The sequence below is a fragment of the Silene latifolia genome, chromosome 3 (genome assembly GCF_048544455.1).
Source record: "Silene latifolia isolate original U9 population chromosome 3, ASM4854445v1, whole genome shotgun sequence".
Lineage (NCBI taxonomy): Eukaryota > Viridiplantae > Streptophyta > Magnoliopsida > Caryophyllales > Caryophyllaceae > Silene > Silene latifolia.
The window spans coordinates 152,091,927-152,114,875 of NC_133528.1; the positions used below are offsets into that span (position 1 = coordinate 152,091,927).

At 44.0% G+C, this 22,949-nt stretch overlaps 1 long non-coding RNA gene across 1 annotated transcript; it reads right to left on the reverse strand.

Moving 5' to 3' along the window:
• Positions 1-9,082: 9,082 nt before the first annotated feature.
• LOC141648541 (uncharacterized) lies at positions 9,083-11,142 on the reverse strand. Its single transcript, XR_012546040.1, has 2 exons — positions 10,106-11,142; positions 9,083-9,625 (listed from the first exon to the last, which is right to left on the reverse strand). It is a non-coding gene; the product is annotated as an uncharacterized LOC141648541 (long non-coding RNA).
• Between the last annotated feature and the right edge of the window lie 11,807 nt (positions 11,143-22,949).

Sequence of the window (22,949 nt, forward strand, 5' to 3'; positions counted from 1 at the left end):
TCAAAAATGGTTTCTTATGTATGGTTGGCCCACTATTTTCATTTTTTTACTTTTTTTTTAAAATAAAAATAAAAATAAAACTAATATTTATATCTATTCTACTACTCTGTAAAACACTAAACCCAAATACCCAATCCACCACCAATTCAACTCACCCTCTCGTTCTCTCCAAGTCCCTAGCACCTTCTACCCTAAAACCCCAATTCTTAACACCTGCGACCCGCTAAACCACTATTTCTTGTCGCCAAACTACTATTTGGCATCGCCAAACCACCACCGCCTCTCCTTTTTGTTGGAAAATAGGGGCTTTTTATGCCTTGAGTATTTTTCATTTGTCCCACATTGGTAGTGAAAGGCTTGTTTCTTGTGTTTATATATCAAACCTTCTCATACCATATCACTAGTGGGTCATGGGAGGCTTTTGTGGAAGCCTTGTGTCACGGTCCGCTACTTTTGCCGGACCGTGGCGCGCACCCTTGCCCGTCTCAAGGCAAGATGCAAGCGACAAGGATCTTCGTACTAGTGAGGGATTGCCCACTAGCACGATACTCGGGTCTCGGGGTGTGAGTCGGGATCCTAGTGTCGATCCCACAAACACGGCTTGTTAGTAAAGTGAAGGCAAAGAGTCGTTCACAACAAAGCAACAACAAGCAAAACGAAGGCACAAGGTAGGAAGTAGATTTTCATTCACTAGTACTCCCTAAAGAGGGAAATTTGATATTTACATCCTGGTAGCAGGAAACATTGATTTTACAAGTTTAGTTCAGAATAGTGATATACCTATTTATGGAAACCTATTCTAAAACTACTAAGAAAATACTTACTACAAATGTACAAGGGAAATGAAATTACATAAGCATAAAATAAATCTAAGGGTTCAAGTGTGCGGATCGTCACACTCTCCCCCACCTAATCTGTTGCCGCCCTCGGCAACACAAAAATCTCGAACGGTGCTTGGTGAGACATCCTCGGTGAGCTCGATTGTCCATGCAGTGTTGGGGATTGGCTTGTACAACTCGGCTTGAATGTGCGCTTCGTCCCAAACAATGACTGGCCTCTTCGTCCCCTCAAGGATAGGCTGGAGTTCCTTGACATAGAAGCTGCCGAACATCATGTTCTCCAAGTTCACCACGTGCTCTTTGTCTCTCGGGAACGTCCACTTTGCCGCTGCTTGAAAAGTCCTCTCTCGGGATTCCTTCAAGTACTGGCCCCAACGGACCTTCATCTTGTCTCTCGTCACTTCAGCACCTGCATTCAAGGGAATGTGAGATCTCCAGGACGCCGAATCAGCATTTCGGCGCGGCCCCCTGATGGTACGAGGCCTTCTCTCTTGGGTCGACTGACCCGCAAACCAGGACGTCGATTCAACACATCGACGCGCCCCTCGATGGTACGAGGCCTTATTTCTGGGTCGACCGACCCGCAAACCAGGACGTCGATTCAAAGACATCGACGCGGCCCCGATGGTACGAGGCCTTATTTCTGGGTCGACCGACCCGCAAACCAGGACGTCGATTCAAGACATCGACGCGGCTCCCTGATGGTACGAGGCCTACTTCTTTGGGCATCTCGGCCCTCATTGTCTACTCCTCGGTGAGGGGGTAGACTCTTCTTTCGTCCCCCAGGCCACTTAGCATCGTAGTTAGCCTGGGTCTTGTTCGCCCTCGGCTCCACCGAACCTGTAGGCATTCTCCAAGGTCACACCCCTTGTTTCGGCGTCGGTATCACCCTCATAGCCGAAATTCGATCTGCCCCTTTGTCTTTCGCCGTCTCACCGTCTTCACTACGATAGACCTCATTAGTAGCATCGATCCGTCACTCGGTTTCAATACCACCAATGCTTTCTCGAAAGAAGCGCATCCCGAGTACTAACTTGAAGTCATCCAGCGGAACGGTGGTGAAGTCGAGCTCCCCTGCCCACTCACCCACTTAGACCGCGACCTTCTTAGCTACTCCTTGGACGCGTCTCACTTTCCCATTGACCGGCTTTAGGCAGCTGTTAGCATCCCGCAGAACTAGCCCCAACCGATCAGCTTCCTCTTTCGTAACAAAGTTGTGGGAGGCGCCCGAGTCGATCAAGGCTCGTGCTTTCTTCCCATTCACCATCAAGTCCACGTACATGAGCCCGTTGGATTTCTTGGCGGAGGAATCTTCGTATTTCCCCATCGCGCTGATCCGTTGGAGTGAGCCCATCCGTGGTTGGTCTTCACCATCACTCGAGTCTTCGTTACACTCTTGGTGATAGTCGGCCAACGCCCCATCAAGACGTTCTTGAGCCCCTTTCGGCATCTTCTTGAACATGGCATTGAACTCCGCTTGGTTCGGACAATCGGCCATCTTGTGAGGACCCTTGCACACAAAACACGCGAACGGTCTCTTCGTTGTGGAAGCAGTAGAGTTTCCCACCTTAGAAGACGAGCTTGAGGGCGAGTTTGTAGTGTTCGCCGATTGGGCTTGACTTCCTTGTGAGCGGAACCGACTGTTCCCAACTGAAATGGCGCTGTTTTGTGGCCTTTGTCCATTGTACCCACTTTGTGATGCACCCATGTTCCCCGTTGGTGCCACAACTCTTGGTGCCTCTCGCTCCCCGTGAAAGTCGAGTAGGCGCTCCGCAGCCGATATGGCCGAAGACAGAGTTTTGGGATTCTGCCTCATGACCTCTTGTTGTGCCCACCTCTTCAACCCGTCAATGAACTCGAATGTCCTATCCGTCTCGGACATTTCGCTAATCTCGAGCATGCACGCTGAGAATTCCCTCACATATTCCGAATTGATTTGGTGTGCTTGATTTCCTTCAACTTCTTCCGAGCAACAAACTCCGTGTTCTCGGGGTAGAAGTGATCCTTCAAGATCCTCTTGAAGTCGGTCCACGATGTCACCGTAATCGTGCCCGCATCGATTTCCTTGTATCTAGCCCTCCACCACATCTTGGCATCGTCGACTAGATACATGCTTGCCGTGACAACTTCCGCGTCTTCGTCGAGCCCACTTACTCGGAAGTATTGCTCCATATCGAAGATAAAATTATCCACCGCTTTCGAATCCCTCGCCCCATCGTAGGCACGAGGTGGAGGGGCCTTCACCTTATGGCTCCCCACAGATTTCCCGTCATTGGCCACCGCTTTCACGAGCGTGGCACACGTGTTCTCTAACATCTCAACCTTCCGATGCAGATGATTGATCTCTTCCTCCCGATCGTCGGGGATCGCACCACTGATCGCTTGGATGCGGATATCCATCCCATCTACCTTCGTCTCAAGGTCACAAACCGTCTTTTGCAACTCCTCGAGGCTCGCAGCCATCCGCATAACGATGTCCTCGAGTTTGGGAAGCTTGACGTCGATTGCGTCCTCTAAGGCATCCACTCGGTCCTCGATTGTTTCGCCCATTTTCTCGATCTCGATGAACAAATGCGGCGTGCGAAGCTAAAACCCGTCCGAAGACCGGCTCGATACCAAATGTCACGGTCCGCTACTTTTGCCGGACCGTGGCGCGCACCCTTGCCCGTCTCAAGGCAAGATGCAAGCGACAAGGATCTTCGTACTAGTGAGGGATTGCCCACTAGCACGATACTCGGGTCTCGGGGTGTGAGTCGGGATCCTAGTGTCGATCCCACAAACACGGCTTGTTAGTAAAGTGAAGGCAAAGAGTCGTTCACAACAAAGCAACAACAAGCAAAACGAAGGCACAAGGTAGGAAGTAGATTTTCATTCACTAGTACTCCCTAAAGAGGGAAATTTGATATTTACATCCTGGTAGCAGGAAACATTGATTTTACAAGTTTAGTTCAGAATAGCGATATACCTATTTATGGAAACCTATTCTAAAACTATTAAGAAAATACTTACTACAAATGTACAAGGGAAATGAAATTACATAAGCATAAAATAAATCTAAGGGTTCAAGTGTGCGGATCGTCACACCTTGCGAGGTGCTTAATTCAGCTCGCACACGCGGGCGTGCGCGTGCCCGAGCCCGGCCGGGATCCGGGATTTGGGATTTGGCAATCGCCTGCGGCGGGCTGTGCCTATCTTTTTGGGCAGAGCTGCGTGTTTTTGGAGTGTCCAGATGCGAGGTGCGAAATGTCCAGGTTCATAGTCAAATGCAATTAAATGGTGATTAATGCGCTGATTAATTCTCCTTAATTACGATCTTTGACTGCTGCATTTTTTGCTCCTCAGCTGACTATTTTCGTGTATAAATAGTCAGGCTATTCTCATTCCGAAATACACATCACACATTTCTATCTTCTTCTCTTCTCTTTCTCTACATAATTTCTGGGTAAAGAAAAATTCAGTCGTTCCAATGTTCTCAGTCTCGAGTGGGCGTGCCTGAGTGCAGTAGTGTAAATCCTTGGAGAACTACCGGTCATCTGCTGATCGCCACCACGGTCGTACCGGAAATATAGTTTTCAAGGCAGTGGCTCTCTTACCACGTCACTACAAAACTGGTTATCTCTTCTCTTTTCATTGTTACTGTAATTTTATTCCAACAATTTGAAAACTATAACTTTGTTGCTGTAACAATGTCGATCATGTCTAAGAATGCTCCTGATTTGTCAAAAGTCGAACCCTTAGATGGTCAGAACTATAAGCGTTGGTCTCAAAAATTACTGATGTTTTTTGAGCAGTTTGAAATTGATTACGTTTTATTTTTCGACCCGCCTACACAGAATCGAAATTGCCGCATCATCCGTTGAGACCACACCTCCCCGCAATTTCATTTGTCAAGTCAAATGAAGAGGCTATTAAAAAACATGATAAGGATAATAAAACAGTTAGGTTTCACCTCCTTAATCTTATGACTAATACCCTATTTGACTTGTTTATGGTTCATAAATCTGCTAAAACCATATGGGAATTACTTGAGAAAAAAAATATGGGGTGATGATGCGGGTAAAAAGAAGTATGTCGTTGGGAAATGGTGGGGTTCCGGATGGTAGATGACAAACCTATAATGGAACAAGTTCATGTCTATGAGAATTTTTGTCGACGTAGTTAATGAAGGGATGAAACTAGATGAGATTTTTCTAGCAAATGTGTTCTTGGAAAAATTCCCCCTTCCCGGTCCGACTATAGAAACCATCTCGAAACATAAGAAAAAAGACCTTTCCCTCCAAGAATTAGTGAGTCACATGAGGACCGAGGAGGCAAATCGTCTCAAAGACAAAACAATTAGTGTGTCTGTAAATGCTTCTAATGCTTCTGTCAAGGCTAATCTGGTTGAGTCGAGTGGTCCGTCCAATGTTGAAAAATTCAAGGGTAAGGGTAAGGCCAAGGTTGGTCAGGGGAAGAACTAGGGTCCTGCTAAGAAAAATGGTCCAGGGAAGCATACCAAACCAAAGTGGCGAAGATTCGAAACCAAAGGGCCAAATTGTTTGCTATGTCGTGGAAAAGTTGGTCACAAAGCCTACCAATGCTCCGAAAAGAAATCTTTGAAGCGAATCTTTGTGGATCGATGACATCATTGCTTTGTGGTTGTAGAAGCTAATGTGGTGGGTAATGTTCTTTGAATGGGTCTTGGACACCGGCGCTTCTAGACACCTCTGTCTTTGATAAGGGGTTATTTCCGAGTCCGAGGAGGTAGGCGATGGGGAATGCGTTTTCATGGGTAACTCTTCATCCGCTCCGATCAAAGGCAAAGGCAAGATCTTTCTCAAACTCACCTCGGGGAAAACACTTGCTCTAAATAATGTTTTGTATGTACCCTCGTTACGTCGAAACCTTGTGTGCAGTGCCTTATTAAACAAAGGGGTTGAAACTTGTTTTTGAGGCCGACAAGGTGGTAATGTCGCGTAATGGGGAATTTGTGGGCAAGGGTTATCTTTCTGGGGGTCTTTTTGTATTGAACACCGATTCGGTTTCTAATAATATTGCTTCTACTTCGCTTATATCGCCGAGTCTATTGATGTTTGGCATGGTAGATTAGGTCATGTGAATGTTGACTATATTAAAAAACTTAGAACTATGAGTTTAATTCCAAGTTTGACGAGTCAAGAATTCTCTAAATGTGCTAGCTGTGTTGAGGCTAAATTCACAAAGAAACCTAGTAAACCAGTTACCACTAGGAAAACGAGTCTTCTTGAGTTAATTCACACCGACCTAGCCGACTTCAAAAATGTTGCAAGTAGAGGTGGTAAAAATTATTATGTCACTTTTATAGACATTTGTTCAAGGTACACCGTGTTTATTTGCTTAAAACAAAAGATGAAGCGAGAACATTCGTTTATAAGTTTTAAGAGTGAGGTCGAAAACCAACTTGATAGAAAAATCAAAAGGGTAAGGTCTGACAGAGGAGGCGAGTATAAATCAAACTATTTAGCCGAGTTTTGTGAGAAAAACGGTCTAATACATGAGACTAGTCCACCGTACTTACCTCAATCCAATGGAGTAATTTGAACGAAAAAATAGAACTTTGAAAGAAATGATGAATGCTATGCTTTTAAGTTCGGCCTTTACGAGGATATGTGGGGGAAGCAATTCTATCGGCTTGTCATATTCTTAACCGTGTACCTCATAAGAAGTTAGACAAGACACCCTACGAGATATGGAAAGGCTATCTTCCTAACCTGAGCTTCCTAAGGGTATGGGGGTGTTTAGCTAAAGTGGGTTTACCTGACTTTAGAAGACCTACAGTTGGACCTAAAACCTATGATTGTGTTTTTATAGGTTATGCTCAAAATAGTTCTGCATATAGATTCATGTCTTTGAGTGATCGTTCTATATCTGAAGCTAGAGATGCTGTGTTTTTTTAGCATGTTTTTCCATTACAGAAGAATGTTGATTCATCTCCTAGTTTGCCTGTTACATCTGTTGATATCTCTTCACATGCTAGTAGTAGCACTTCTATTGATCATGTTGCTGAACCTAGAAGGACTAAGAGACCTAGATGTCCTAAAAACTTTGGACCTGATTTTGTTTCAACATTCTTTGTCGAACATGGTTACACTTGTTTGTGCTAGTGATGAGTTTGTTTGACCTTTTTAATAGAAGATGACCCAAAAACCTATAGTGAGGCAATGAAATCCATTGATGCTAATTTTTGGAAAGATGCTATTAAAAGTGAGCTTAATTCTATTGTGTCTAATCAGACTTGGGAGTTGACTGATTTACCTAAAGGTAGTAAACCCATTACGAGTAAATGGATTTTCAAAAAGAAAATGAGACCTGACGGTACAATAGAAAGATTCAAAGCTAGACTTGTGGTTAGAGGTTTTACACAAAAGAAAGATATTGATTATTTTGATACTTATTCACCCGTGACCAAAATATCGACTATTAGAACTCTTTGTCGCCTTAGTTTGCTATTCATAACCTTTTTATACATCGATGGATGTCAAAACCGCTTTTTTGAATGGTGAGCTAAGGGAAGAGATTTATATGTCACAACCTGAAGGGTTTGTGGTAGAGGGTCAAGAGAATAAGGTGTGTAAACTGAATAAATCACTATACGATCGAAACAAGCACCTAAACAAAGTGGTATGAGAAATTTAACAACACTTTGGTAAGTAATGGCTTTATGGTAAACAATTCTGATTCATGTGTTTATTCAAAAGTAATAGAATCTGATTGTGTGCTTATATGCCTTTATGTTGATGACATGTTAATACTTGGTAATAATTTGGAGGTAATAATTAAAACCAAAGATTTTTTGTCATCACAATTTGAGATGAAGGACTTAGGAGAAGCAGATGTGATCCTAGGAGTTAAGGTTGTTCGAAACTCTAAAGGAATTTCTTTAAGTCAATCTCATTATGTGGAAAAAGTGTTGAAAAAGTTTAATGCTTTGATGTTGTGCTGCTAGGACACCCTACGATGCTAGTATACACTTATGTAAGAACTTGGGTAAGAGTGTATCCCAAGAAGAGTATGCTAAAATCCTAGGTAGTGTGATGTTTCTTATGAATCGTACTCGACCGGATATTGCCTATGCAGTTAGTAGAGGCGAGTCGTTACACACATAACCCTAGTAGTGAACATTGGAATGCTCTTCATCGTTTACTAAAATACCTAAAGGGAACAGTTGACCTTTGCTTGCATTATAGTAAATTTTCTCTTGTGTTGTTAGAAGGATATTGTGATGCAAATTGGGTTTTGTGTAACGATGAGATCTGTTCTACTAGTGGTTATGTCTTCACCATGGGTGGAGGTGCTATATCGTGGAAGTCTACTAAACAGACTTGTATTGCACGCTCTACCATGGAGTCGGAGTTCATAGCTCTTGAGTTGGCAGGACAAGAGGCTGATTGGTTGAAAAACCTATTAGCAGATGTACCATTGTGGGGGGGACAAAATATTCCGGTCTCCTTACACCGTGACTCACAAGCGACTATTGGTCGCTAAGAATAATGTCTATAATGCGAAGAAAAGACACATTCGAATCGAGCACTTATTTGTAGTTAGACAACTCCTTGATAATGGAGTAATCGCTTTAGACTATGTGAAGTCCGAAAGCAATCTGGATGACCCTTTCACTAAGGGATTGACTAGGAGACTAGTCGTTGAAACGTCGAGGGGAATGGGACTTAAGTCCTTAAGTCAAGAGTGACTAGGCCTAAAGTTTCTATTCCTATGGCGTTATATGATTCATAGCCTTAACTGGTGGTGCTTTTGAGACGCACTTGATGAATCATACATAAGGTTGGACTTATGTCCTTAATGGCTCATGCAAGAAGTGCTATTGAGAAGCACTTGAGCCACCTACGTAGGTGTGTTGATTATAAAGACTATGAGAAGTCTTCTGAACACATCTATTAGTACCGAGGTAAACGCAATGCTCTAAAAAAAAGAGCGCGTTGCACTTTGAAAATCGCGGAACGATCACAATTCTGAAGGTATGATATGTGTTGTGGGGGGTATCGACCGAAGCTCAGCTAGGAATTCAAATCGCAAGATATTCTCTCGCTGTAAGTAAGTTGTTTCCTCATGTCACTAAAGTGTCAATTCAAATCGAAAGATATTGATACCTAAGTATTCAATCCTTCCTTTACCCAGGAATTCTTCTTTCTTTTTCTGTGGCGCCCCTGTAAACCATAAAATTTTGAACCTGCGATAATAAATAAGGAGGAACAAAAAAACAATATGGAAACAAGATTTTTATTTTATAACTGAAAGATGGAGGGTTACAATTTCCGTAACTCTCTTGATTCCATCTCTAAGGGATTTAGGGTTTTGATAGTACTACGAGGGTCTAATCGACTTATTCTCGTAGGGAGATGATGGAGTCGTTTTGTGACTTATTCCATCCTACCTACAATTTGGTAGTAGGAAGACGGGGTCGTTTGACTTAATCCATCTGCTCTCCTCTTAAACCCTAAACACAAGAGCTGTATTTATAGTCTAGTAGCTTGGAGGTCAAGACGGCAAATTCTAGAATATTCTAAGATATTATCACATTATTTTCTGATAATTATCTCTAAAATACAAAAAATATTATAAAATAAATAGATACCAAAATATAAAATTTCGGTGTCTACAAATGCCCCCTCGAGACTGGTTGTAGAGACTTTGATGTCGGTTGCAACTTTGTCTCGAATATGCTACTGAATTTGACCCTTGAGAATGGAGATGAAGAGCGAAAATCGTCCCACCGAGCGTGCCAATTTGTAAACCATAAAATTTTGAACCTGCGATAATAAATAAGGAGGAACAAAAAAACAATATGGAAACAAGATTTTTATTTTATAACTGAAAGATGGAGGGTTATAATTTACGTAACTCTCTTGATTCCATCTCTAAGGGATTTAGGGTTTTGATAGTACTACGAGGGTCTAATCGACTTATTCTCGTAGGGAGATGATGGAGTCGTTTTGTGACTTATTCCATCCTACCTACAATTTGGTAGTAGGAAGACGGGGTCGTTTGACTTAATCCATCTACTCTCCTCTTAAACCCTAAACACAAGAGCTGTATTTATAGTCTAGTAGCTTGGAGGTCAAGACGGCAAATTCTAGAATATTCTAAGATATTATCACATTATTTTCTGATAATTATCTCTAAAATACAAAAGATATTATAAAATAAATAGATACCAAAATATAAAATTTCGGTGTCTACACAGACAAAGAATAAGATATGAAAGTTAAGCAATGGATAAAGACACTCACCTACAAGATGTAGGGATATCATCAAAGTTAGGAGGAGAAGGAGCCAAGAAACATGAAAAACAGTCCCTCCAACTTGTAGCCGGACCACTAAACAAATCAAAGTTAGAATTATAAATCATCTTTTTAGTATAATCTCTAGTATAATACCTCTTTTTAACCTCATCATCATCCTCAAAAAACCTCTTAACACCATCCAACATATCATCCAACACACTTTGTGGAATCCCATGGTTTACCACTTGGAAAAATCCCCATTTGTCTATAGCATCTTGTACACACTTAACTATATCCGTCCTTCGTGTCAGGTTCGTGTCGATCCCACTTAGGTCTATGGTAGGAACACTTATGGTTGTGTTGAGTGTTTTGGATGGTGTTGGACCATTGTGTTGGTGGATGAATATAGGAGGAACGGTGGTTATACCGGCATCTACAAGACCTTTAACACCGGTCTTCGTTTCGTCGAAGGCTTTTAGTTGTGCTAAACGTTCATTATTAGTAGAAACCATGCTTTGTTTTTTTTGAAGAATTGATCAAACTTGGAGTTGAAGTTGATAAAAGAGAACTAGTATGGAAGGATGATGATAGGATAAGGGTGTCATTATAAAATGTTGGAGGGTCATATACTCATATGTTAAGCCTATATATACCGGTTGGTGTTTAAGACAAATATGTCTCTCTTGAAAATTTATTTTATATGATTTTTGTGTATTTGTATCTGGTCAGATTTGATATATTCTCATATAACCTTTTTAATGTAGGGAAAAATGAAATGTATTTTTAAAAAAAAATAGTGTTTTATAATGACACAGTCCTATAATAAATGGTGTTAATAGTGGGCAATTTGATTTTTTCGACAATTAAGATAATTCCCTTATTAAAATCTCATAAAGGAACCTAATCTTTGAAAAGCAAGCAAGAAAGTGACAAATCTTCTCATTTTACTAGTATTATTTTGGTGGCATCACCCCTCAACTTGTTTCGTCATCTCCCTTAGCTGTGACTTCTGAGACATCACAAAGCTTGAATTTATAATTTATCAAACGACAGGCACATATTGAATCATATTCGTACAAAAAACAATATCGTATATCTTTCTAGTGGCGGAGCAGGATTTTCCCCCGAGGGGTTGGCGGGGGCGAAAAAATTCAGCGGAGACGAACGAAATTTTGTAAGGTAAGTTTGAAAAGAATTCGAAAATTTACTAAAGAATTCGGACTTTTCTAATTTCAGTGGGGGCGAGCTCCCTTATTGGCCTCGACTATTGTTTCTTACCCTCTTCTCCCTTCAAAAAAAATAGATGGCCCCGTCAAACTCGTCACATGGGCTGCTTTGAACATAACTAGTTAGCAATTTGGCACTCTTCAATTGACTAAATACTGCCATATTTCTCCATGTGAGCCATCGTTTTTCTTAAACTAGTTATCACCATCATCCATATTCCGGGACTTTTCGACAAATTCAGTGTCAAAAAACACAGTAAAATATGGAAGAAGCCATTATTGACTCTTGTGATGTAGGGAGATGGCACACATCTTTAATCAAATCCAAAATCATGAGCTGACGGGTCAAATTTAGGTCTGTTGTTTTGGGGACAGTAAATTCAAATCCCAGGGAAGTTGTAAGGATCTTCAACCAGAGGGTTTTCTTCCCTAGAGATCCAAATTAATTAAAATAATCAATTGACTAAATACTGCCATATTTGAAGTTTTTGCTTAAATGGGGTTAAAACCGAAACTATTTAACAAAATGGTGTCGGTTTCAAACTATTTACCAAAAATGGGTCCACGTGATTAGTTCCGCATTTTCCTTTTTTTTTTTATGAGTTCTTAGTTTACCATTTGTGTGGGGACAAATGAGAAATGTCTTCTTATAACGAGTTGTTTGACAAGCTACTTTGTCCCCGCCGTTCTCCTTGCTCCGACCACCAAATAACTAAATACCACCACCGTTCTCTTCTTCTAACTTCCCTTATCATACACAAATCTTTGTTTGAGTTATTAGTTCAATGGTTTGTGGCAAAAACGGCCCACAATATCACCCGTCCACTAACGATTTCGGTTTCGGCAATTCATTTATACTGTCTTAAGCTGATTGTTTGTTCGTATGACAAAAATACATACCCTTAACCTCAGACTGGCAGAGAGGAAAAATGGTATGCGTCTTGAGCATATGCTTGTGCCATTGTATGGTAAGCTTCACATAGCAGTCAACTTTAATAGGAGAAACAGTGAACACATTGAAATCAAGAGCTAAATCAAAAATCAGTGTTACCGTTGTAGGATAAAAGGGTGTCACAAATGACATCTTAGCTTTGATAGTAACAACTCCAACATCACGGATATAATTTATAGTAGATGACCAAATTGAATTTTCAAGACCTTCCCTCCAAGTTAAGGTGACATATAACTTACCCCAGCTATGCACTTCTTTATAGTTAACATTTGCATTCCATTCATTTATCATCTCAAAAAGCTTAGTATGATCATTTATATCATCTCTGTTTATGTGCATGAGCAAAACACCAGGATCGAAAACAAACCAATAGCAACAATTTGGTTCAGATATCATATTCCATACCAAATCATTGAAATAAGAGGCATCCAATGCATCCAGTGGTGCAAATAGTTGTTGCTTCTTTATAGTTTTTGCCGCTTGAGCCAATATAAATGAATTGCCGAAACCGAAATCGTTAGTGGACGGGTGATATTGCGGGCCGTTTTTGCCACAAACCATTGAACTAATAACTCAAACAAAGATTTGTGTATGATAAGGGAAGTTAGAAGAAGAGAACGGTGGTGGTATTTCGTTATTTGGTGGTCGGAGCAAGGAGAACGGCGGGGACAAAGTAGCTTGTCAAACAACTCGTTATAGCAAGACATTTCTCGTTTGTCCCACACAAATGGAGAAACTAAGAACTCATAAAAAAAAAAAAGGAAAATGCGGAAATAATGACGTGGACCCATTTTTGGTAAATAGTTTGAAACCGACACCATTTTGTTAAATAGTTTCGGTTTTAACCCCATTTAAGCAAAAACTTCGCCATATTTCTCCATGTGAGCCAAGCTCTCACGGATTACTCTTGGGCTCCTTCCCAAAAAACCTCGTACTATTATATTTTGTAGACACTTATAAATTCAACTTTATTCTATGTGGGACATGAGTTTGCACCCTAACAATCCTCCCCTCAAACCAAGGACCATCATCTTGACTCCGGCCTTGGCCTCTACGGAGAATTTCCCACACCTACAGCCCCAACTTCTAGACACCCGCATCACCAAGTCTTGATAACCTCCCCGTGTGCGTCGCCCCGGAACTGCCATTGGACTTACCATGGACCGCTTTTATTGCCTCCATTAAGCCTCAGCCCACCTCGCCGGGTCGCTGACGATCTTCTCTTGGACGGCCTGCCGTCTCAACGCTGTGAGACCATGTCGTTTCTCGCGAACATATTAGATCTCCCTCGAGCTATAGAAGTTCCACGTCTTCAAGTCTTGGTCCTGATGAATCTCCGTGTCTAGCCCAAGTAGAACCTTGGGCTCTGATACCACTTGTTGTGCGAAAGCGTGAATATCCCGTGTTAGGGATCTGCTGCATCTGTGTCCACAATCCATAATAGTACGATATTGTCCGCTTTGGGCCAAGTCCTCACGGATTTACTCTTGGGCTCTTCCCAAAAGGCCTCGTACTATTATATTTTGTAGACGCTTATAAAGATGAGTTTTCATCTTTATTCTACTGATGTGGGATATGAGTTTGCACCCTAACAGATCACTACCGCGCAATCCAAAAATTATTGTGCTTAGCTACCCTAGTATTAGTATATAAACATCAATACTATATATTAAATCCAGAAACCAAGGGACTTCCATGTAATTAAAGAAAGTTATACAAATTAATTATATTATATAGTTTTAAATCACTAGCACCGTGTGATGGACCCGATTAAGGGATCTCAATGCAAATATTATATAGTTTGGTTTAAAATTAAATTATGTAGAAACTTAGTAATTTTCCTAAACATTTGTAAGTGACTAAAACATGGTCAATTTCTTTAAAATAAAATAATTAATTAAGATGGTCAATTTCCTTAAAATAAAATAATTAATTAAGATGCTCAATTTCAAGAAGACTAAAAGAAAGAAGATGTTTGGTAATTTTATAAATATTTATAGAAGACTAGAAGATGGTCAATTTCCTTAAAATAAAATAATTAATTTGCATAAACATGTACACTTATGCCATTAATTATTATCATCATAAAATTATATATTAAATTTAAAATCTATGCAATTTTATTAAACTTTATAGTTTATTAGATGTATAGTTAATTATTTAACATACAAAAATATAATATAAGTAGGTTATAAATAATTCAAGTTAGATTCTATAATATATAATATTGCATAATTATTTCGATTTGATTTAATGCATATATGTAATATATTTATATAAATATAGAATTCTCTTAAAATTGCATGCTTAAGTAGTAAAAGTAATTTCGTCAGTAAGGAAAAGAATTGTAGTAACATTGGATATAGTTATATGATAGTAATCACTCATTTGAATACTCATTTGAATAGTAAAAGTAACAATATTATCAACGAGATTAATAAAAGTGGTAGAAACAACAACGGGAGTAGTGAAATAATCAATATTAATGCGGCAATAGTGAAAGTAACAATAATTACGGCGGGAGTAGTGCAATAATCAATATTAATGCGGCAGTAGTGAGAGTAACAATAATTACGGCGGGATTAGTGAAAGTAACAATGATTACGGGAAAGTAGTCAAATGTTATTACTATTGTTTCATTAATAAGAGTAAAATATTAATAGCGGGAGTAGTGAATTTGTCTCAAAAATTATTTTATCGTAATTTTAGGATATGTCATAAAAAAGTATATTAATGATAAATTTACGGGTTATGCAACTTTAAGTAATTTTATTTAATGAAAAAAAAATTAATGGTAAGTAGAGGTAGCCCGGCCGAAGCCGGGCGCCAATACTAATATATATATATTCCAGAAACCAAAAGACTCCAATGTAATTAAATAAATCTATACAACTTAATTATACTTATATAGTTTTTAAACGATAGCACTGTGTGATGGACCCGATCAAGGGACTTCAATGTAAATATTATATAGTTTTGATTGAACTATAAATTTAGATAATATCAAAATATGGTGATTTTCCTTAAAATAAACATGACCCACTTATGTTATTAATTAGTATCATCATATAATTATACAATTATTTAACATACACAAATATAATATAAGTAGATTATATTTTGGAAATTATTAAAAATTAAATAAATCAAGCTAGATTTCCAAAAGATATAATATTGTATAATTATTTCGATTTGATTTAATGCATATATGTAATATATTTATATAAATATATAAACTCCTAAAATTTTATGGCTAAATAGTAAAAATAATTATGTTAGTAGTGAAAATAATTGTATTAACATCTCAGTACTAATATTGGATATTGTTCCGGGTGTAATTCCAGAGCAGATGTTTGTTACCACTCGTAGCTAGTAGAATGATGTCCTTGCTTGAATTCTCCTTGCGGTCTCCTGAAACGATGAACAAACTGAGGGCTCGGCTTTGGCCGAGCGTACTCACTCCGACGCTCAAGTCAGTGAACTTAGAGAGAAGTTGTTGTAACTTGGCTAAGAGTATATTGTAGAGAGATAAGGAAGATATTACCAGATGAATAGTGGTTATTAGGTCAATTTGTGGATCCTTTCCTCAATGAAGGTTGAGGAGTATTTATAGGCATTCACCTTTTGTCACGTAGTGGCCAAGTGGCCAAGTGGCTATCGGTGAGAAGACGTTGTACCCTCGGCCGATGGACTGTGGCGGAGCTCGCCGAGGGTCTTGGATATGAGTACGCGGATTTGTGTCCCGGTGGCTAGTTCTCGGCCGAGACCCAGGTGACAGCCGATGGGCTCCATCGGCTAGACTGTCTAAGTCGTTGACTTTGCTGTGGATACCCTTGACTTTGCTCAATATGTTGACTTGGTCAGCGGTGCAGAATATGCCCCATCAATTTGCTCCCAGCGTAGTCTATGCCGTGGTATGGGCTCCGATGTATGTTGAGCGTATATTCTGCGCAAGTATTTTTGCAAAATTTCTGGTATCGGCTTCTTCTGAAGCATCGGCGTGGTTCTTGTTAGGCCGTGTCATATATCCCCCCTCCACATGGATGCGTAAAGGGTATCCGATGTGGGAAATAATGTGACGCTGGCCGAGACCAGGGCTGAGAGTGCCGGTTATTTTTGATTGCCCCCGGCCGGTGCTTCCTGGCTTGGTCGATTATGTTGCCGGCGGAGGGCAGGTACTTAGGAACTTGTTGAGGGAGATGAACAGGCGAAGAGATGTGAATGGGCGTGTTGAATACGCTTGGTAACTGTAGCATTGATTTGACATTTAACTGTTGCGCCGATTGACATTCCGTGGTTGCATGTCTGACACGTGTCTGTTCGCTGATTGGTTGACGCTTCATGGGCTGTGCCCTGATTGGTCCCTCTTCATGGGCTTTTCCCTATAAATAGGCGATTATTCCGTGATTTTGGCCATTACTTTCATTTCCTCAAATTTTCGAAAATTTTCTCCCAAAATCTTCATCTCTCTAAACTTTCAAGGGCTTTCTTTTCTTCCAATCTTCGGTCTTCGATCCGTGAGTGTTTTTCTTTGAGGTAAACAAACAAATTCTTTTTTATCTTGCTAATAATTTGTTGTGAACATGTCTTCTCGATCTTTGGACCTAGTGAACTGCGTCGGGGGCCCTAGGCCTCCTTCTCCTGAAGTTGACCCTCAAATTTTGGAGGAATGGGAGGATGACGATTCCTATGGTGATTTTGGTGATGATTTCGGTGATGAAGTGGAAAGGCCTCGTCCTAACGAAGGGAGGCAGTATGTTATGGATCATGGCGACGCCTGTAAGGTCCGTTCTGACCGTGCTTGGACTCATAAGCTCGCCAGTTGTTCAGGCGAGAAATTTTTCGAGGGCCATTTTTTCTTCGGTAGGGGATACAAAATTGTTATCCCTGAGGAGGGTCAGACCGTCTGTTGCCCTCCACCGGGCCACACCGGCGTGTATATGCGGCATTTGGAGTATGGGCTCCGGTTTCCGTTGAATGAGCACGTTATGGCCATTATTAGAGCCATGAACGTTGCCGTTGCACAATTGCACCCGTTGGCTATGAGGACCATAATCGGCTTTGTCTGGCTCTGTCTCTTCAAGGGAGAGGCCCCAACGGTGAATTTATTCCGCCGGCTTCACCATCTCAAACCATTTTCTGGCCGCGTCGGGTGGTACAGTGTGGAGATGGAGCCGGGTTATGTCTCTGTCAACAAACTTTCTTCTTGCAAGGACTGGCAAGGCCGGTGGGTGTACGTTAAGGTGCCGGATGACTATCCGCTCGCCCACCTTTTTCCAAAGACCGAGTTAACTTGCGGTGTGAGACTCGGGCGGAGCACGATAGATGGGTTTCCGGAAGAAGCTCAAAATGGATGCCCAGCAGTGTCTATCTCCGGGAGGATGAGAGGTCGGCAATGAGGCTCTTTGAGGTGGACAAGAGTGGGGTGCCGAAAAGATGGATTCCCCGACGCAGATCATTCTTCAGGATGAGCCGCTCTGCCACGTCGGCCTCATACCGGCCCTAGCACAGGGTGAGTGGGGTCGGTGTGAGGCCCGTCGCCGTTCTTAATGCTCTTGCTCCTCGAATTTCGGTTTATTTCCTCTAAACTCTTGCTTTGTTTCTTTCGCAGACCACTTTGGATCGGGCTTGTCTGAGGATATTCTCCGGAGAATGGGGCTGCACAAAGATGGAACCGTTGCCAACTTGCATCCCAAGGCTCAAACCCACGACCGTAGGAAGTCGCTGTGTGATCTTATGGAGCAGCGGCTGAAGGGCTTGAGCGTGGAGGAGGCTCAGGCGAAGGTTGTTAGCGGCGTTGTGCGTCGGACGCGGAAAACAATGTCTTCGGCGGCGAGGGCGTCGACGCCGGTTCCAACTCCCACCCCCCCTCCTAAAAAGGAGACGGTGGAGGTTGTTGATATTCCGTCTGAGGGGGACTCCGATGCGGAGGAATCTCCCCTTATCCGAAAGAGGAAGGAGGCAGCCTCTACCGTTGGCAAGGAAGTGCCTCCTCCGGCCAAGAAGGCGAAGCACGGTACCTATTCATTCCGTGGCTTAAATTTAGCCGAGTCATTGGGTGCCCCGATGACAAAGCTTCCTGACATGTCGATATACGTTGATACTGACGTCTTTATTAAATTTTTGTAGACCAGCCGCAGCCGGCTTCTGCTCTCGTTGGGCTGCAGGTGGAGGGGACCTCTGCGCAGGTTGGTGATCGAGGTGCCACCGTCAACCCTTCATCCCAGAGGGCATCCTTCTCCCAGCCGCAGGCTGGTGGTCAAATTGTTCCCGCCGTCCCTTCATCCCAGAAGGCTTCCGTCTCCCAACTCAAAGAGGAAGGCACGAAGCTAATTAGGGAGCTTGCAAGGTGGAACGTGGTTACCGCTGCTCGTCTCATGGAGCAGGAGAAGGCCGTGGCTCGAGCTGTCCATGAGCGTAATGCCACTAAGCGGGTGGCTGCGTCGGCGAAGCTGGATCTCCTCAATGAGCGGAAGCTTAGGGGAGATGCTGAGAAGGCGCTCTTGGCTGAGAGAAAACTCAGGGAGGACGCTGAAAAGGAGGTCCTTGCTGAGAGAGCCAAGGCCGAGGCTGCGGCAGCCGAGGCTGCGAAGCTGCTGGAGAAGTGTAACCATGTTCAGGGGCGTGCCGACCTCTATCTCCAGCAGAGGAACGAATCCGAGGGCCTGTTTAAGGCCCAGGCGGAGGTGATTCGGGGCAAAAAGGCCATCATCAAGCGAAGGAGGCGGACATTGAGATGCTCCAAACCGTCATGCTCCCCAATCTGTGCGCTGAATTCCGGGACTTGGCCGAAGGAGCTGCTAGGGAAGTGATCGGGGAGCTTTTCCCTCTTGATGGTTCCTTTCCGTGGGGCGAGATATGACAAGTCGCTTGATGACAAGCTCGAGGCTAAGGAGAACGCCATGGTGGAGAAGGCCAAGGAGGCGGTGAGGGCGAAGATTGAGAAGGAGGCGGCCGCGGAGAAAGCAGCTCTTGCTGAGAGGGCCAAGGCGGCCAAGGAGGAAGCTGAGAGAATGAGGGCGGCCGATGACGCCGAGGCCAAAGCGAGGCCGCTAGGAAAAGCGATGGGTTGCCTATTGAAGAAGATGCGGCTACCGCTACATCGATGGTAAGGCGCCAGGCATAGGTTGCTTGATGAGAACAAGTTTACAGCAGATCTGCTTCAGCTCCTCACACACCATCATGTGCTGCTTGATGAGAACATGTTTACAGCAGATCCGTTTCAGCTGTTCGGGCGCCGATCATTAATCCCTTATTCCCTGCCATTTTTGGTGTTTCAAATGACAATTGTATTTTTTGCTTTTCTCCTTGTACTCTGTACCGCTTTGGTAGGTTGTGTTTTGGTTTATCCCAATGGGGACGGCTGTCATCTCCGTTCTCTTTGCCTGTAAACTGTTATTATTAATAAGAGTTCGTTTCTTTTGCCTTCGGCATGGCCGAGGTCTTTACCTTATTTCTTTTGAGCGTCTCAACGGTATTTAGTGTTTCCACTTTGCCTTCGGCTTGGCCGAGGTTTTTTCTCGTTTTTGTCTGAGTTGCCCTCCTACGTTATTAATTGAGCGTCTCTTTTTGTTTGAGCCTTGGTTTGGCCGAGGCAGTTTAGAGTGTGCATCTCAACTGTTTTTAACGCTTTTAAGGCATTTTGATTTGTTTATCAATCGCGCTTGGCCGCGATGTCGCGGTGTCGCTTTCGATGGAGATCGCCGCTCTTGTCGATGCGACGAAGAAGAGTCGGCGTCTGGATAGCGTGTTACGCGGCGTCTACCACTTTAAGTGATCGCCAAGCGTCTACTATTTGGGGTGACCGCCACAAAGACTACATTTCTTCATGGGGACCACCGCTCTTGTCTATGACAAGTGTGAGTGGCGCCGGATAGCGTGTTACGCGGCGTCTACCACTTTAAGTGATCGCCAAGCGTCTACTATTTGGGGTGATCGCCACAAAGACTACATTTCTTCATAACGATCGCCGCTCTTGTCGAATCGACAGATGAGACGGCGTCGGCTTCTTATAACGACTGCCGCTCTTGTCGAATCGACAGTATGAGACGGCGTCGGCTTCTTATAACGACTGCCGCTCTTGTCGAATCGACAGAATGAGACGGCGTCGGCTTCTTATAACGACCGCCGCTCTTGTCGAATCGACAGTATGAGACGGCGTCGGCTTCTTATAACGACTGCCGCTCTTGTCGAATCGACAGTATGAGACGGCGTCGGCTTCTTATAACGACTGCCGCTCTTGTCGAATCGACAGTATGAGACGGCGTCGGCTTCTTATAACGACTGCCGCTCTTGTCGAATCGACAGCATGAGACGGCGTCGGCTTCTTTCTTCCTGCCAGTGATTTATGGGGAAAATGGACATCTTCATGGGAGACTTGGTTGATTTTACATTTGATATTAACATGCGTCGGGGTGCCCACAGCTGTTTTGGGCACCTCCGGCGCTATACAAAGTCTATCGGTTTCCTAATGCCTCATCGAGGCGCTGTTCCCCGTCACCCGTCGGTTGCATCCATAAGGTCGCCCTTCGGTTGTGAGGATGAGCTTTTCCCCTTCTCCGATCGCTTCGCCACTTTAAGGGATTGCATGTTGCATCCTCGCGAGATATCTGGATGTTGACCACCTCGTCCTTCTCGTCTTTGGAGACGAGCTTATGCGCTTCCCCCCGGTCCGAGACATACATTAGTGTCAGGGCCCGGATGGACATCACTGCGTCGGCATCGCTTAGAGTAACTCGGCCTATTAGGGCGTTGTAGGCGGATGAGCCGTTGATGACGACGAACTCGGCTAGGACATTCTTGGCCGCATTCCCCTCGCCGAACATCACCGGTAGTCTGATTGAACCCAGGGGTACCAGGCCACCCGGAGAAGTCGTATAGTGGATGGGTGCGGGGGCTCAAGTCCTTGATTCTCGTGCCGAGGTCGTGGAAGCACTCCCGAACATGATGTTCGTGTAGGCGCCGTGTCTATCGGACATCTCTTCACTAGGTGGTTGGATATGTCCAAGTTGACTACGAGTGGGTCATTTGTGAGGGGCGATGACTCCCTCGTAGTCCTTCCCTCCAATAGTCATATCGGGAATGCTGGAGGCGGTGGTCGCTGCGTTGGGCACAAAGTTGATGGCCCGATATGGCTCGTTCAGTGCCGTTTGTGCCCATGAGCCGACCCACCGTTCTCGTTACCTCCGATGACTACATGGATAACTCCTATCCGTTGAAAAACGGATTTCTTATCCGGGCCGCCGGCGTCGTCTTGGCCTTTGGCCACATACTTGTCGAGGCTCCCCTTCCGGATTAGCTCTTCAATGGCATTCTTCGATGGTAGATTTGTGAGGAGGTGGCGCGCGGCCGTGGTACTCGCGATCGGTTCGAGTCACCGTCGCCCCTCGGCTTAGGGGCCTTTCCCACTTCGACCTTCGCTTTGCTCGGGCGAAGACCTGCGGCGGATACAACCGGGGGTGTGATCATCGTCATCGCTTTCGGTAGTAAGGTGCCGAACTTCCCCGCGCCCGCCGAGTTACATTTCTGGCGGACTTATCGGACCGTGACCTATTGTCGCCACGGCGCCTTTCATCCATTTGTCCTCCCGCGCTCTTCTTTCGAGGGCTCAGTCTCGCTGGGGCCTACCCAGTCTTGTGGTAGTCTTCTACTTTGATGGCCTGATCGGTCATCTTCCTGGCGGCGTCCAGGCCCAAACCTCCGTGCTTGATGAGCTCGTCTTTTAAGTTTCCCTTTGGGAGGCCCTTCATCAGTGCGAAAGCCGCCAGTTCGGGGTTGATTTCCCGAATCTGCCTGGACCTTGCCGTCGAACCTCTTCATATAGCTTCGTAGAGACTCGCCCTCCTCCCGCTTGATAGTTAGGAGGTCCGACGTCTCCACGACCGTCCTTTTGTTGCAAGAGTATTGGGCTAAGAAGGCGTCCTTTAGGTCGGCGAAACAGTATACCGAACCGTCGGGAAGCCCCTTGTACCAGTTTTGAGCCATCCCATGCAGAGTCGTTGGGAAAACTCGGCACTGACCTCATCGTTTGCTCCCATACCGACATGTAAGACTCGAAAGCCTCGGCGTGGTCGGTTGGGTCACTATCTCCTTTGTATGTGAACGCCGGCAACTTGACTTGGTTGGCACGGCGGCGTCTAGGACATAATCACCGAGGGGTGTTTGACCACGTGTCGGATGACACGCGGCGACCGACTCCTCGCATTCCTAGTCCGGCTTCTCTCCTCGTAGCGGGAAGGACTTCTTCTCCGGCTCGGGCTTCTTCTCCGACTCTCCCGAGTCGGGCCACGGTTCTCCGGGGTGTGTCTCGTCGGTGGTGCGGCGGCGATGTCCTCTCCCGAGTGCGAGAAGGACTTACGTTTACCACGACCACTCTGGGCTCCTCCGGCGTCTTGGTAGGGTCTGCTTCTCCCAGTGCTCCATTCAAGTTTCTTGGAGTCACGTTCTGGACCCTGGTCTCCTGGATGGCTTCCGCCGCTCGTGTCGGCGTGCCTATGTGAGCTGGTGTACTCCCAATTAGGTCCAGGAGTGTCTTCAGTTTTGCTACGTCAACCACCTGTCCCATGATGGTGACCTGGTTGGCGGACGGCGGTGTGTCCGGTATTATCGGCATTCCGAATTCCGGTTGGACAACTCCGCCGGTGGAGGGTTGCACTACTCCAGAATGGTGAAA